This window comes from Meriones unguiculatus, chromosome 2 (genome assembly GCF_030254825.1).
Source record: "Meriones unguiculatus strain TT.TT164.6M chromosome 2, Bangor_MerUng_6.1, whole genome shotgun sequence".
NCBI lineage: Eukaryota > Metazoa > Chordata > Mammalia > Rodentia > Muridae > Meriones > Meriones unguiculatus.
This window is the reverse complement of record NC_083350.1, coordinates 147,831,267-147,849,612: the sequence shown is the minus strand read 5'-3', so window position 1 is coordinate 147,849,612 and position 18,346 is coordinate 147,831,267.

Here is an 18,346-nt window from a genome sequence, read left to right as displayed (position 1 = left end):
TGGGCTGATTCCCAGCATATCATAAGCCAGGCACTGTGCCTCACTCCTCTAATCCCAACATTTGGGGGGTAGAAACAGGAAGATCAGAAGTTCAAGGTCATCCTTGGCTACATAGCAAGTTGGAGATCACCCTGGAGGGCAATAGAACTTGTCTCAAAAAGATTAGTCATGCCTTTAATCCCAGCACTAGGGAGGCTAAGAGGGGTGGATTTATATGAGTTTGAAGCCAGCTTGTTCTCGATAGTGGGTTCTAAGCCAGTCAGAGCTCATAGTGAATGAGACGGTCTCAAACAACAACGCACAAGCAAGGCACTGTGGTTCCAGAGGGAAGAGCAGAAGGATGAAGCTGGGTCAGGAAGAGTGGCTAGAGTGCCACTGTATGTGACTGTATGTGTGTGAATATGTAAGGGGATCAAAGAGAAAGGCAGTGTCATGCCTGCTGGGTCCTACTTTCCCCATGACCTTGGAACAGAAAGCACTACTGTCAGGCCACCGAGCCGCCCCTGGACTGCCACAGCATATACTCAGTACAGAAAACAATATTTGAGAGGCCAGCACGTTTATTCTTTTCGTGTAACATGCCTATATGAGTCACTGACATGATCTTAATCCCTCTCGAGGCTTCAGCCAACTGTCAGAAAAGTCCCTATGCAATCTTTCCCTTCTCATTCTTTATTTCTTAGCAATAATGTCATGATTCTAAAATATACCACGGATTAAAATAAACACTCTGCTTCGGATCATGAATTAGACATCTAAAGTAGGATCAGAAGTCATAGTAGATGCGAATGTTAAAAATAGAGCTGCACCACAGTCACACATGCTCCGCATGGCTCACATGTGGTACCCGGAGAAGCCGTGCTGCTGGCCCAGCACGTGTGCCCCAGCCCGCATGTAGACACACTCACCTCATGAATCATGGAGTCATCTGAGTGCTTGTGAGGTCATGGCAAACAGCCTGCTGCTGGGTTCTTTTGTTCATTGCCGAGCAAAGCCACGCTCGTTGCCTTGCTGAGTTGAATATGTCTCCGTTTTCTCTTTTAGCTCACCCTTCCATCTCATTTTTAGGTCTGTGAAATCTCTATCCTTTTTTCTATTTTTTTTCGAGATTTTTCTTATTCACTTTAGTTCTTATGGAGAATTTAGTCTCAACCCTTCACATGTTGGCCTGCCTAAGACTTAAGCAAAATCAAGCTTTTATATATTTTTGGCAATAGAGGGCTTTGCCTTTGAAAATGCCCCATTTTCTAGAAGATAGGAGAACATTTTTCACTGGACCGTGTATTATACAGACATTCCCCAGGAGTCTGCTAGAAGCTCTCTGAATCTTGACTGTCCACTTAGGACCCTGAAAATATTCTCATTCACATTCCTCCCTCTGTGAAAATGTCTCTGTAACTTCTGTTTGGAAAGCTGTCCTGTGCTTGATCGTCAAGAGAAAGCTATTTCCAGAATCATGCCTGTTCCACTATTTCCATAGAAGTGGGAAACACCTACCACTTGAAACACCTCCAGCTTCAGCTGTCCTGACTTGGTATGCTTTTTATATTACATTCAAGAGATATGTCTCTTGGAACAAAAACTCGTGAGCATGTGCACATGTGAAAGAACACTGCTGTGATATTTATTGGATTGCGCACCTGCCAGGGTATGAGGAGGGGGTGCTGCTCTAACACTGACTGCCCAGTTCTAGTCCTGCTCAGGGGTTCCTGGAACAGCAGGCAGTTTTATATTTAGTTTGGACTAATGATGGAAGAATGTCTTTTCATATGTGTACCTTTTTACGCGTTTGTGTTATGAGCTTATAAAACGTACATTTCGTACTTGATTCGTATGTGACTGATGTGTACACGTGTATGCAATCATTTGTATGTACACAGGCCTGCACGTGTATGCTCACGAGTGTGTGGAAGCCATAAGCTGATGCCAGATGTCTTCTCCTATCATTTTTAACTTATTTTATTGGCATGAGGTTTTTTCGCTGAACCTGTGGTTCATTGACCGGTCAGTTCGGCTGATCAGTGAGCCTGCGAATCGTCTTGTCTGTTCCCAACAGCTGGGATTACAGACAAGCAGCCCAGCCTCTTTTTACCCCCGGGCTGAGATCAGAACCCAGAACCTCATCTGTATAACTAGTACTTTACGGATTTTTCTTTAAACATTTTTTTTGCTCATCACAGCAGCCACCATTACAACCACTGCTACTACCACAGCCACGGCTCCAACAGGGGGATGAACATTTTGTGGTGCTAAGTGAAGCAAAATAATAAAACAATAATAGATTCTGAAATCCAGGGCTCTCTTACCAGGCAAAGTACAAGAGGTTTAGGTGGAACTAGATTGGACAAACTTTCCAAGTGAAAGTGTGTGGGAGACAGTTTGCGGTCTTCTGATTTAATTATTTTATTTTCATTCGCATTTTTTTATACCTAATACTTACAGGTATTCACATAGTGCGTGATGAATACTATAAACTTAGAGCTTAGCTGAGTGGTTTCAGAAAATAGTCACAGTAGGCTTACTGAAAACATAGTTTGTATTGTGAACAGAGAACAGGCGGTGTCTTGTCAGTGCCCTTCACAGATGTATGTCCTTAGTCTGTCTCTGGAGTCTGTACTATCTTATCTGTAGTAATTAATTTTAATTTTTTTTGAAGTTGATCTTCATCAGTTCTCCATTTAAGTGCTGAACACTTCCCACAGCACAGACACTGTTCCAATCCATCCGACTAGTCAGCCTTTTGGCCTCTTTCATGTACTTGCTCCCTGTGAGCCTTTGCATTCTGCTCTCAATTAGTACAAATATGCCAAGTGTGTGTGACAGAAACTTCCAACGTTGTGGCTTTAAAGGCTGGAAAACAAAGAAATTAAATTATCTGGATATCTTGGACTTTCTTAATTATAAAACAGCCAAGCATTTACTCTCCATCCCATGGTATTTTGTAGAAACAGGGGCTTCCATCAGACTTCCATCAGACTTCCAAGCCAGTATACAACCAAGTGCGTCTGTGCTGCCTGGGATGTAGGAAATGGTCATAAGCTGATTGTGAACAGTAAAGTTACAAAGAGTTAATCTACTGAAAAGCCCATTTACTGAGTTGAACCCCAGAAGGATTTCTGAAGCAATGTGGCCTTGGTCTTGTACTTCCTCTATCAGGTAATACGCAGATAAGAATTTTTTGTGATTCCATTCGTATGTAAAATTGTCTATTCACGGGGGTTTATGTTCACTTTTGCCTCTGGTGACAAATGATTACAGCAAAAATTTAGGTTCAATTATCAGGTCAAAGCGATTGTGTGAGTCTTAAAATGGAAGAATACCAGACCATCAACAAGAGATGGAGACTTGTCAGGCAAGGAGGCCTGGGTTCTGCCCTTGCTAATGGGGAGCAGAGTGATTTGAACAGTGGCTTCTCTTCTCAAACTCAAGTTTCCTCATCTGATCCTGTTATCAGGTGTCTCACATGGATAAAGGGACTCTGGAAAAGAATGAGGCTTGGCTGCAATGTGTGCCCCACCCCCAGCTTTGGGGGAAGTGTGTAAATGCCACATCTGCTACCAAAGGACTCGTTTCTCAGATCCCTTCTTGCCCTGCTGCCTTGTGACTTTCTATCTTTCAAACACACCAGAGCTGCCGTTTAGGAGTCAGTGTTTCCGTGTCTGTGGTCTGAGGACGTCTATGGAGCAGTCCCCTCAATGACCACAATGTGCCAATATGCCTTATATCCTTACTGTATGCCTGCACAGCACATCTGGAGTTCTGGGGGTGAATGTTCTCACGAAGCATTACAGTCGCTTCAGAAAGCTTATTCAGCAGGGCAGGCAGGTACCATGAAGAGTGATTTTTCACAAGATTATGTTTGTTTTCCAATTCTCAGAACGTTGCCAATGTTCCCTTGATTAAAATTTTCACAACCTATAAACTTGACACTGTCCATAACTGACTTGACTTGCAGTGTCCTGTGGGACAGGGTAGCAGGAAAGAAACCCTCAACAGAGATCGTGGCCCTGATACCATATTCCAGTCAGGCGGTTTATAATGAGAACGGAGACTGAAAAGTGCGGGTGACAGCAGGGCCTTCGAAGAACCCAGACACGTGTTTGATTACGGAAAGGACAATGAAGTAGATCGGAAGAGATACTCTGAGTTCTAAATGTTTCCCTACATCCTGACACTCACTCACCTACTTTCCCAGGGCTGGCTGGGTGGCTCCTCTCTCTTTGCCCAATGTCCCTCTTTCTCATTCTTACTCTTATCCACATCATGTGTTTGGCTGTTTATAGTTCAAGTAGATTTGACTTTCTGACTGTATGGTGTGCTGAACACATAGGTATCATGAGAGATGAATGAGGGATTCATGACTTTGCTTCCCAGTGAACTGTTATGTGAACAAACGCCTATTTGCCCCCTGAAATTTCACCCAAGTCCAGCTTGGCAAATCAATGCATTCAATTGGGATTCCTTATAGAAATGTACACTGGATGAAAGGCTGTGTACAAGAACATAACTAATGCATACTCAGCCACTCTGCTGAAGTCAAAGCAGCTCCAGGAAATTGATAACTGTCTATATATCTGTGGGGAAGTATGGAGTCCCTCCCTTTTAACAACCATTAACTGTCTACAAATCTTGGTATTGTGATAAGGGCAGGGCCCCACAAGCTCCTTCCCCTACCCACCATTAATAGTCTCTAAATCTTTGTGGGGCATCTGGGCTCCACGAAACCCTCCCTTCCTCTTTAGAAGAGAGTTCATGATCTAAATCTTGTTAAGGGTTCCAAGTTAATCATAGCAGATAACAGTTCAAAAGAGCAGCAGTTATGTTACAGCACTCCATGAGAGACCTGGAAGGACACATCGATGCACAGAAGAGAGGAGTGGGGACCAGCTGTGCAAATGCTGAGGGACAGACAGAGAAAAAAACATGGCCAAGGAAGAAGCAATAGTTTACTGTAGCCAGCACAGGGCAAGACAAAAATGCTCTCTTAGGCAATCAGATAATGAACACATAATGTGCTGATGTCACAGGCAGGGGAGATCAACCACGAGACTTCTTAAACTAATGCCAAGGCCATAGAGCAACGGGTCTAAGAGAAGACTCAATCTTGGAGTAAAGGCATTTAGGGGTCACTTCAGTGGTGTGCTTTGCTTTGGGGGCCTATGCGAGCATAGAAGCAACAGTAATGTGCTTCTGAAAGGAGACTGGAAGGCAGGAGAACAAACAAGATGTACTAAGTGCCTGGGAGTGATGAACATTGTAAGGTAACGCTCAGGTTTTCTGACTTGGTCAACAGGTACTTGAAGGTAATGGTCCTTGTTACCAGAAAGTTATAGGGGAGCAAGAAACATGAAGTGGGGTAATAAAATCAGCTTGATTTCTTTGGGTTTGAGGCATAAAGATGTTGGATAACTGTGCATGTGGGTGGGGTGCTTTGTATGTGCGTTGTGTGTGTGTATGTGTGTGTGTGTGAGAGAGAGAGGGGGGGGGAAGAGGGAAGTCTTTTGTGTATGTGTGTATGTGTAGACATGTACATGTGGAGACCAGAAGACAACATTGGCAGTGTGTATGTGTGTTTGTACACACATGTGTGCAAGATAGAGTCAACCTCAAGTCTCGTTCCTCAGAGGCCATCACCTTGCTTTGGGACAGGCTCTCTCACTGGCCTGGAGCCCATCTATTAAGTGAGCTCAAAATCAAGCCTCCATGAATCCTCTTTTTTTTTATCTATCTCCCCAGATCTGAGATTATAAGCAAGAACCACCAGTTGTGGGGGAGGGGATTAATGTCATTGTGCTGGCAAGGCAAGCACCTTATAGCACCATCTCCCCAGTCCGAGTGAAATCTTCTATCAACACCCTAAACCAAAGATGGGGAAACTCATTTAACTAATCTTTCTGACTCCGAGTGTAGCACACATTTGCCTACTTCTTCAAACGAGTCTCTCATTCTGGGCGTCTCTTAGTTTATCCTTACAGTGTCCAAGCATCTCTGAGAGGACCAAGGGACTTGGGGGGGGTGTTGATCTCTGTTATTAGGGAGGCTGCTGATTATGTCACACTCTTTCTTTCGGCTACAGTTCCCGAATGAATGCCATCAGAGGCCATGCAAGGATGGTGATGGAGAATTGAGTCTCCTGACAAAATAATGCCCAACAAAGCCTGCTCTGCTCTGTGTCCCACCCTGGTGCTTTTTCACAGTCATGACTGTGATGGTAAGATGATGAACCTTTTCCCTGTGTCCACATCATTTTCATCCGGGCTAGAAGCAAGCTGCCTTCTGAAGCAAATTGTACCATGAACAACTCAAGCTTCTACCGTTGGGCTCTTGGCTTTCTTTGTTCTTCAACAGTTTCTGGCTTCCCTTGGTGTCTTTTTTGCTACACAATGGTGAAGTTGTTTACTGCTAGAAGTTTGTTGGGTGAAACTGACCCCGGGGTTTCCTTAAAACTGATGCTGTGTGCATGCACAGATTGCTTCCAGGGTCACTCACTCTTTTAGGTTTCACTAAGAAATCTGTCCATCAAATGAGGAGCCACTGACAGCAACATTTGAAGACTTCTTTCTCTTAACCAGAGCACACTAACTACTTTGGAATTAGATAAGGAGAAACTTTCTCACCATCCATTGTCTGTGTCTCCTCGCCGTGCTTTCAATACAACGAATTCACACTGTACAAAGAGAATGTTGGTAGAATGCATCAGTGTTTTTTTTTTTTTTTCCTTTGCTATTTTGTCCATAATGTGTGTTTTCCCACAAATCTGTGATCTAGAAGTTTAGTGTCATAGTAAGTTTGCATTTCAAAGACAGAAAGTCCTGAGGGGGTCCGCTCTTCCCTGTGAAAGTGTGATTCTCATTCTCTCACTTCCCTTTTGCTAGTTCATATCTTCCATTTGTGCAAAACCAGGACAGCCATTTATAGTGATTATATCAGAATCAAAACACATTTTTACTTACGTCTTAGAGAAATACCCTCTCAGATGGTGCAACTACCGCACTGAGACTCTGAAGGAAATGGACCTTGTGATGATAAACTACTGTTGCAGAGAAAACTCTGCCGCCCTGATAAATATTAAAGACCTGCCCCCATGGAAATCATGTTTCAGTCCCCCAGACCCATTCTCTGAGGCTCTCCTCTCCTTTATTTCTACTCCTATTTACATCACAAGGAAGCCTCTGCTCCCCAAGGGCTCCTCTGCTCCTGCCACTGTTCTGAGTCCAGTTGTCACTCTGTCTTGACTGAGGAGATGGTGACAATGAAGTGAGGGGTAAGTGGTCACTGGAGCAGATGAAGTCCCTGGAACAAAGACCCTGTTCTCATGCAAATGGCCATAGTAATTTAACTCCAAGGAAAGAAAGTCCAGCACAATGCATCAAGAGAACTAACTGGCATTCAACATGGTCCCACCAAGCCTTGACATCTCTTTAAGATGTCATCCATCAAAGCGTCTCCTTCCTTTTCATATACAGTGCAAACAGGGTTCCAGTTTTGAGACAGACATGGAGGAACATAAAATCCAACCTCAGTCATGGGGCCCTGGGCAGGCAGGCACACCTCCAGCCTCCTCACCGTCTCCTTCAGTTTGTCCCAGCTTCCTAGGCCGTGGGAACCCATCTGTGTGAACTTACTTGTGGTCCTAGCCAGCCAGTCTCCCCGAGAGGTCTCTTCTTCCATTTTCCCTCAAACTTTCTCTGCTATTCAAAGCTAAACTCAAGGTTCATTGCCCTTTCTTGGATCCCACTCCTCCAGACAGACTGCATTGTTTTCAGAACCCCCATTGCATCTTAACAGTGTTCCCAGGTCCCTCCTATGAGCTGTCTCCTCCAAAATCTGCTGAGGAAGGTGAGCATTCACCCTTCAGCATTGTGTTTATCCATAGCTCTCGCCACAAGAGCAGACATATGATATGTGTTTGTTAGTTGGACTAGCTGTAACTGAGGAGTTACAAAACTAGAGAGAGTAGATTTATTTCAGATGTACTTCTAGCTGTGATTGTTTTTCTTCTAAATTCGAAACTCATAGCCTCTTGCCCTGAAGATAAAACAAATCACATGGCCTCCTTTTTGATCGCTGACTATTTAGAGGTGCCATCAATCACAGAAGAGTCAATTAATGCATTTCAGTGAAAAAAAATTCTAACATGGAGCCTTAAAAATGATTTCTGGTTTTTTTATAATAATATTATAACAGCCAACAATGCTCAGAGTCAGTCTAAGAGTTTTAATATGTGTGCTCATTTAAATAATTCTCATGGCAGCGTCAGCATCACAAAGCTGGCATAGCTGTTGCTCTCACGGTTCTGCAGATGAAGACTTGAGCTTGGGTGATATGCCAGCAATTGTAGCGATTGGGACCCTGTGCTTGTAGCCTCACTCTGACCCTGTCTGTCAGGCTCCCATGAGGGCACCTCACAATCTTACCCTTTCTATGCAGTGCCTGGAAACCCTGAGAAGATTTTGGGTGATTCCTTTCCACACATTACTCAGTGTAAGGTTCATTTTAGAAAGAGAGATCTACTACTCTGAATAATTAGAGAAGGATGCTGCAGTTAAAGTTAGACTGTGCTTTGAGGATTTGGGGCCTTTAAAAGCAGCACATTTAAAAGTCACACGAGAGTGTTAGTAGGACGCACAAAGACAGGTGGCGCTGGTGGCTTTTTGTTTCTTCCCCTTTGTTCATGTTTCTGTTACTTGTCAGATATGAGCAGATGGTACAATGGATGATGAAGATGAAATGATACAGGGGTTAGCTAAAATAAGAAATATATTAATAAAGAATTTTTAAAAAAGAAATATAGATGGCTGCAAGGAGAATATTCGCTGGGAAGGACACAGTTCCCTTGCTTCATTCAGGTAATGGGAGCATCTTTCCTAATCAAGAAGGAAAAGACCCCTTGCCAATCCATTCAGACACTTGCTTGTGGAGGCAAGCTTGTTCTCTGGGGCTGAAACACTGTTGATGTTCCTTGCCCTTTAGAGAACTCAGTGGTCCCCCCCTTCTCTTTCGTCTCTCTCTCTCTCTCTCTCTCTCTCTCTGTGTGTGTGTGTGTGTGTGTGTGTGTGTATGTGTGTGTGTGTATGTATGTGTGTGTGTTGACACATTGTATGGGCATTCATATTCCATGTAGGAGGACACAAGGGGCTACTTAGACACCTTTACATTTTCTAAAGAAATCCAAGGTGAAATTAAGGCTACAAATCCTTCCTATTAACCAAAGAGATGGTACAAAGTAGACACCAGAGGAAACTTTACCTCTGTGTCCATAGTGTGAAAAAGTATTGTCAAGGTATTTGATACTTGTCAAGGGTACTCCTGTGTGGAGTTGAGAGGCTTTCTCTGCTGCCCACTGGAGAACTGAGACCTTCTCTTCCAAAACAAGCTCCCACAGGAAGAAACAGAACGAGAAGGATGAAGCTCTCCTAATGGTTCATTGTCATCCTTCACAACAGTGTTGAGACCAGGTTCACAAACCAGAAGGATAAGAAAAGAAGCAAAGAACAAAAGAGCCCAGGGATGACTTATTTTCCTCTGAATTGCTAGTACCAGTCTAAGCACTGGGGATGGTAGTAGATCTTACCATGTCTCTAAGAGTTCATGATGGAACACTGGAGAAATACCTCAGTTTGATTTCCCCAAACACATGTTAAATTTTTTTTAAAAAAATTTAGTGTTTAGTGGTGTGTACTTGTAACCTCAGAGCCAGGGAGACAGAGACAGAAAAGTTTCAGGTACTCAGTATACAGCCAGGGTCCCCTATTTGTAGAGCGCAGGCCAATGAGAACCATATGTCACAAAAAAAGGTTGATGGCACAAATCTTAGCTTCTGTTTCTGTGTAAAATGCTCCCACAAAACAACCTGGGGAAAAGGTGTTTATTTTGGCTCACAGTCTGCAGATGCAACCTATCATAAGCAGGGAAGTTGAGCTGGTAGGAGCTTGAAGCACTTGCTTACGATGCATATCCAGTCAGGAAGCTAACACCAACACACGCCTGAATGTTAGTGCTCAGCCACTTTCTTCACCTTACTCTGTGATTCACTGCTCAGGGAATGGTCCCAGCCACAGTGAAGAGCGGTCTTCCCACATCAATGAATGCAATGATGCTGTCTGTCCACAGGAAGGCCCAGAGGTTCGCCTATAGGGTTCTATACTGTGTCAGCTTGACAACTAACAGTGGCCTTCCCAGCACCTGTCAAAAAACACCTGAAGTTGTCTTCTGGCCTCCACACATACATTTGGACATGCACTTGCACACACACACACACACACACACACACACACATAATGGAGGAGGGCATGGTAAGCAGGGTATGCGTAGAATAGTAGTTGAAAGTAGAAGGGCTGCGTCTAACTGAATTGAGGACAAAATAACAGCCATGCAGAAAGCTTTTCTAAGGCAAGAAACCTTTTAATCAAGGCACAATGCACTTGTCTCAACAGAGGTGTGGAGATGAGCCCTCGACCTGTGCCAAGAGAAACTGATGTGGACTGGCCTGGAGTTCAGATGGAGAGTTTTTGTTGGGGACACGCAATGCTGAGATGACTTAATTTATTTCTAAATCTTTCAGATGAGTTCAGCCGAGAGCTGCCCTGGGTTCCAGGTTAGACCTTCAGTGAGTGGGGTTGTTCCCTGGGGGACAGCTACCTGAGCTACCCTGGGGACTGTCTGAAATGGAAATGAATGCATCAGGCAGCCTTTGGGGGGAGCTGCTGAGCTGTCCCTTCTGCTTTCTGAACCGCTCTTGCCCATTTCTGTGCATTTTCTCTCTGTCCTCCATCTGCTTCCTATATCTGCTTCTCTTCCTGTACAAGAGAAAGCCTTCTTTTTTATTGTGAAATAAAGTGAAAATTAAGGGCTCCTATGTGGAACAGGTTCTCCCTTGACCGGTGCATTTATGCACCCATGGAGTGCAGTGGAGAAGCACGTATAAAGCTGCCTCTTTGCTACATTTTAAAGGGGCTGTTGGAATTTATTTCAGTCATCTGACTTACGGAGCAAGGCAACATCTGACTTACAGAAAACACACTCCTCATGTTTGGATAATGACTATATCAGTATGAAATTTCTCTCTCTCTCCCAGCCTTCCTCTCTCTCTCTCTCTCTCTCTCTCTCTCTCTCTCTCTCTCTCTCTGTGTGTGTGTGTGTGTGTGTGTGTGTGTGTGTGTGTGTGTGTGTAGGGAAAATATGAGGGAAGACTTGGGTTTGCAAATGCAAAATGACCTGAAAGATGAACATTCTGAAATTATAATCTCTGGCATCTCCCTGCTAGCACTGAAAGCAGCTGTGCGGCCTCAGAACTGCAGGAGACCCTTTGGAGGCTTGGCACCCTGGTGTGAGGACAGTCACCAGAGACACATTGTCTGTAGTGTTAATACGCAAATAACATGGCCATTGCCACTGGTTTAATCTTAGTTGGCATCTGAATACAGGCAGTTGTTTTAGGTGGTAATTAGCTGAACCCTCAGGGGAATCTTTTTCCAAGATGGGTGTGAGTACTTGTATTCTCCTGAGCTTCTGCAGACATTCAGCTAAATAGATACCTGGCAGCAACCTGTTTTTAGGGCAGCTCTCATCTGATGGACATGGGCTCTGTCAGCAGTGCAGGCGGTTACAGGGTGGTGCCACACTATGGGGAACTTTCACTGGTTTCTAGGGTTTATTTTCTACTCAGAGAAACATAGAGCTTCACATGGTTTTTACGCTATGATGTACTTACACCCGAAGGATATATTGTAGAGATGTGTCTGCTTACTAGCAAAGCCAGCAAAGACTGATTTGAGCCTTTGATTATGTGTGTGTGTGTGCGCGTGTGTATGTAACTTATTTGCTCGCTGCATGATGTCTGAGGTAGGATGAGATTTCAGCCTTGAGACGACTTTGCTGCCTCAGTACACAATAAAAATGTTGTCTTCCGAGCCTGGGAAGGGGGGTTGGGGGGGAAGAAGCTCAAGCTGGGTCAGTAGAGAACTCACTGCACACACATGAGACCTAAATTTGAACCTTAGAGCATACATGAAAAGCCATGTATGGTGATATGATCCTGCCACCGAACACTGAGCAGCAGGAGACGAAGGATTTCTGAAGCAGCCAGCTAGCCAGCCTGGGCTTATCAGCTACCTCTAGGTCCTGTGAGAAACACTGTCTCAAAAAAGAATGTGGGCAGGCCCTGAGCAATGACACTGAGGCTGACCTTTGACCTCCACATATATGCTCATGTAAGCTGCCCCCACACACACACCATGAACACAGAGCCTCATGCTCATATGCATGCACACATTCAAAAATATTCTCAAAGACAGAGATGGGAAAGGCCTATCACTAGGTAAGAATTAACGACTCTGCTTGAACCTGGCTTTCTTGACAGGACTCAGCATACCCCTAATTAAGGATTTTCCCAAGACATACACGCACACATATGTATATGTGCATGCATACCCCTTCAAGTGTGACATATGATTCCATTAACGTCCTGGTTTTTCTCAATTTTTTTTTTTTTTTTTGGATTGCAGTTGTTTTCCTCCATGACGCATTTGTCTTATACTTTTGAATTCTTCATATACAAAGAGAAGTTCTAGGGGAAATAAAAGGGCTGAAGAACTAGTAAATCAGAAGCATCCCGTGTTTAGGTAATATAAGGCTAAACTCGCATCCTAGTGACATGGCAGCCAGTCCTTGGGCCACCCTGAGAGTTTGTTCGGCTCCCTGATAACAGGTACATGAGCCGTACAACCACACAGATCATGGGATTTCATCACTGAAGGAGTCAAATAAATCAATTCCACGCTTCCCGACCCCCGTGTTCTCTATCCCGGAGCCACTCCAAACAAGACATTCGTTTCTAGGTACAACCTTTGCCAGTTCCAAGCTGGACACAGAGACCAAGTTCAGTGGAAAACCCACCCACAGACCGATCTCTGCCCGCACATGCCTCTGTCCACCTCCATCAACAGCTCTGGGTCTGGGATGGCCCTGTAAAGATTTCTCAGGCTGGGGTCCAAGAAGCTGCCCTGTCCCATCTGTTGACTAGTCACTGTGTGGATGGTCCCAGCAAGTGGCTTTCGCCTCAGCAGAGGTAATCATTTATAGGATGGCTGGCAGTAGGTAGGGGCTGTCTACACAGCTCTGTGGTTGTGAGGAGCCGGGCTTTCAGCGGAAAAGGTGGGGTCTGAGAGCCAGATGAAAAGGTCAGTGTGTCAAACCAGATAAGAGACTTATAGACCAAGACCAGTTATTCCCAAGAAAAGCAAAACTCACTGTGTTTTGGAAACTAAACTGTTACAATGTTTAAAATCAGATTGGATGGAAGCCATACAGAAATTGCTGGGTTTGCAGGTCAAGCGAACTTTACGAAATTGCCATCTTAAGAGCTCATGAGGGCCTTAAAATTGGCAATGTTCTGTGGAACACAACATTATCAACGCTTAGCAGTCACTGAAATGGAGAAGGGGTCTGCAGGCAAATCGTTTCATGTGCGTCTTTCAAGTTTCATTTCGTGTAACAGAAAATGAAATTGGAAATTACAGACTCTCTGTTGCGAGGATGAATTATTTAAGAACTGGTTTCTAATTAGTGGTCCAGTCTCAGAGGAAGTGCTCGGTCCCCACATCAGAGCCTGTGCGCTCTGGCCTTTCCGGTTATGATGAAAGTGTCAGGGCAACCTTTTTCTTATGGATCGCCCTTCTTTTTTTCCTGTCATTAACCAAACAACTTCTGCTTATTATCTTATTGATAAGAACTATCCGGAGACCCATCGCCAGGTCCGTGGTGAGGGTTAAAATTATCTTCCAATGTTAGGAAAAGACCCCTAGGTTGCCTGGGGACACTGTAGACACGCCACACCTCTCAGACCCAGGGAAAGCAGCGCATTCCTGAATCACACTCAGTTCTATCTCTAGCTGCTGCCTGGGAGCTCGCCTTGTTCTGACTGCTGCTTCTTGGTACCCTAACAGACTGCTCTGCTCCTGACAAGCTGGGCCTTGATCTTCAGTTTCAAAGTGGGGATGGTTCAAAGTCTGGGAGTCAAAATGTACACAATTCACAGTGTTCTCTTGGAACAAAAACAGAATCCTAGACTCTGTGTAAAAACTTAGGTTTGAAAAAATGACTGTTAAAAAAAAAGCTTCAAGAAAACTCAGTTATCACCAAATTCATAAATGATAATTTTCTCATATACTTTGTATGTTATTTATTACATTTAAAAAAGTAGGAAATTCAACATTTTTTCTAACATGATGAATTATAAATGAAAAGAATGTATATGTCTCATGTATGTAAAACATTTTTAAAACTTTAGTAATATATATCAGATATGCTAGATATAATTATATATATATAATACATACACATACCGTTTATAATTATAATTTATAATTAATCTATTATAATTTATAATGTTATATGTGTATATTATTAATAAAAGACTTTAACTTTACTTGTACTCTTTTGCTGATTTTAAAATTGCTGTTATTCTGAGGACTTCCTATCAAATTTCATAGAGCAATTTTCTTAGCTTACAATGTTTTCTGGAATGGATTCTGTTTTTCATTGAGGACTTCATACATGTATAAAATGTGCTTTGATTAAATGCACCCTGGCTCCTCCCTTCTAATTCTTCCCTAACTCTCCATCCCCTTTACCATCCAGTTTTTTTGGTGGTGGTGGAAGGATATAGATGTCCCACTGAAGTCGGATGTGGTGATGCACGGTGGTAGTCCCAGAAATCTGGGAGGCAGAGGCAAGTGGATCTATGTGAGTTTGAGGCCATCCTGGTCTATGAAGTGAGTCCAGGACAGCCAAGGCTAAACAAAGAAAACTTGTCTTGAAAAGCAAAACAAAACAAAACAAAATAGATATCCCACTGAGAGACTACAATTTTGAGTCTTCTTTGGTGTCATAATCCCAGGTAAGCAGTAGTCACTTAGTGATGTTGCTGTGATAGTTAATGACCAGTTACATCATCTGAATGTCAGTGTATAGATAAGCAAAGCCTCTATATTTCCCCTATACTTGCTCCATTAGTTTAATTTAGTACCCAGGTGAAGAGTTTGGTTATACTTCTATTCAAAATATATCTTTTCTGTGGTTCTGATTTTATTTTTGTCCAGAGAAGACTCTGATGTATCTCTGCCTGTCCTTGAACTAAATTGGCTCTGTAGCAGAATCTAACACTGATCTTCCTACAACCACCTCCCAAGTGCTGGGATTACAGCTACGAGACACAGAAAGCTGTCTTAACTTTTCGTTTCTATTCTTAAAAGATTGATTTACTTTTATTTTATGTTCATGGGTGTTTGCCTGAATGCATGTATGCTCACTATGTGTGTGCAATCGAGAGGAGAGCAGAAGAGGGTCAGAACCTGGAACTAGAGTTTAGAGACGTGAGCCATCATGTGGGTGGTCCATCAAGCCCAGGACCTCTGCAAGAGTGGCCATTACTCTTAACCACGGAGCCCTCTCTCTATCCTCAGGCTCTTCTTTCTTAACAATTGATATTTTGAACACATTCTTTTGTTTGTCACAACTTTATTCTTCAGGTATGCTGTTTTAATTACTAGTCTTTTGTCCATACATTGCTTGTTCCCTCCTGTGGAGTGTCTGCTCTGGTGAAAGCATCATTTCTGCCTTAGCTCACAGTACTTCTTGGTGCACACTGACTTGAGCTTTTGGCCAAGTTCACAGGACTCATCTTTCAGCGAGGCTTATCTCTTAGTCTTGGCTCTCACTCTGCTCCTTTGCTTTCCCCTGTGTTTTCCCCTCTGGGATACCAACATACCACTAAGATGAGAACACACAAGTAATGATAATGGACAACCTGGAGAACAAAGAGCATTTAGGGGAACTCTGGGACAAAAGTCTGTGATGAAATTCCATCAGGTTTTAAGAATGGCTAATACATACTGAGGTAAAATTAGGAAAATGTATGTTATCTTCATGGGATCATTGACAGGCTGATCTGTGCACCAGTCAATGAAAATGAGCATCTCTCCCGTCTGAACCTGGTCTGTCTTCCTACCTCTGTGTGATTATTTAGTGTGAACAACAAAGAGCATTTTCTCAGAGCACTGTCAGAGACCATTCAGTAAGGATTCCGGGGGCTGTAACATGATAAATGGATGCTGTTTTCATTTTAATTATTGGATGAGATGGTAAATGGCTGAGTCTTTATGTTGTGTGAAGGTTCATGTTTTACATTTCTTTGAGTTTTTGATCTTCTCTGTTGGTCTAGCTTTCCCAGAACATCTGAACTCAGGTTCCTCACAGTCTAATATCATCCCTGATGTCACAGGCGTGTCTTTCATTACCACTAGACAACGGCGTTATTTGGTGCAGATGGTAGAAACAATATCCGTGCAAGATAAATTACATGTTGTAATTTTAACCAGCCAGTGTAGGTCACTGTGATGTGCTCACACTTCACCTGGTGTTTCCAGAATTCCAGAGGCCTGCTGAGTCTCATTCTCCAGCCCACACTCACTCTCACTGATGTTCAGAAATTGGGGGCCAGGCTCTGAAATTCCACTAGGGAACAAAGACCCTAGATAGTGTGTGAAGAAAAATAGCATCAAGCTAAGCAGAAAACTTCTACCTCTAACAGCAGTTTCAAACTGCTGTGTGACAGTCTTTTCTCCTAAGAAAGCACACACACGCAAATATTTGCTTAGTGTTTGAAAATAACGCATTCCATAGACAGGTTGTTAGCTTTGAAAAATAGCTTTGCAGATCTGTTCTCTGCTTTTTGAGTTTTGATTGTATCGGGTCTCCAAAGAACACACCTATTTCTGTAAAGCTTACCAATCTATGATTTTAAATATGAGAATAAAGCTTTCAAGTTGGTAGCTGGGATATTGGGTGAGATTTCCCCCTCCGTATTTTAAAGGCAAAACTAAGTATTCATGGTATGCAAGCCCCTCTGATGAGCCCACAAAGACATAGGTTCCATATTTCCTTGTGAGCTAGTGATTTATAGCCCCTTCACAGGCAAGGGATGTGTTTTCAAGGTGTGTGTGGCTGTGATTAATGTATTTTACACATCTGTGATTTATGCTTAGGAAGTACTAATTATGTAATATAATGATCGTTAAAATCTCTAAGGCTTCTTTACAGTCATGTTTTCAGAAGACATTTCTATGACAATACTGTTAATTTATTTTAAGCTCACAAGGGATACATGCATGTAGAAAGGCAATTACATGTATATATGAGATAAAAATATACTCTAGAATAAATTCTCAAAGTGGCATTAGCCACATATTTAATATATGATTTAGCTTGGGAGGTCATAAATGTCTGATATTTCTTGTAAGATTTCTCTTAAGCACCAATATTAAAACATTGTATTTATAGGTATATTAACAAAAAATTTAAAAAACACAATAAAATTCAAATATTTATAACAAATTTTATTTTTGTATTCCTTTGATTAAGTTGCTATGATATTTCTTAAGGAAATAATTCTGATTTATAAATGAGGTTAAAGATTATATATATATATATATATATATATATATATATGATGGTAATAACAGTTAACAATTACTTAATTTTCATTCTGCCTATGTAATTGGCCTCAAATTCATAAATAACAGTTGTGACCACATTACCTTGTATTCTAATGAGATCATTATGTAGTCTATTGAAGTATGCATGCTGTCCCTCTGAGAAATATTCTTTAAAAATACTACTTATTTCATTTTATGTGTATGAATGCTTTTCCTACATGTATGTCTGTATGCCTTGTGTGTGTTTGATGCCTATAAATATCAGAAGATGTGATAGGTCTGCTTGAACTAAAGGTAAAGATAGTTATGTAAATACTGGAAATAGAACCCAGGTTCTCTGCAAGTACTCTTAACCACTGAGCCATCACTCCAACCCCTGAAAAATATTCTTTATAAAATTGGCAAACAGTGTTAAGAAAATTATACTCAAGAGTTTATTAGTTTTTCTCTCATTCAATTTAAATTATAATCCATCTGGAGAGACACATTATATTCGGAGTTTTCTGTCTTAGTTTTTGGTGATTCTTTGTCCAATGGAAAGCAAATTACATATCACATTTGGATGGAAAATATTTAGTTATGAATATCAGAAGATGAACAGAGAGAAGCAGGCTTGAAAGGAACATGAAAATGTGAAGAATATATTTTATAAAAATTTCTAGTTTGGAAATATTTGAATCCTTACTACCTTATTAAAACTAACTTTGAGGGTGAAATTCAAAGAGCATTTGTCAGCACATAGTTATGGAATTTATTCTTTGAGTGCACTGCTGAACAGGATAGTTTAGACCTGGAGTGGTGTATTTTACCGTGTTTACTTTCTAGTGGTTTGCTATTCATTTAGTGAGGCA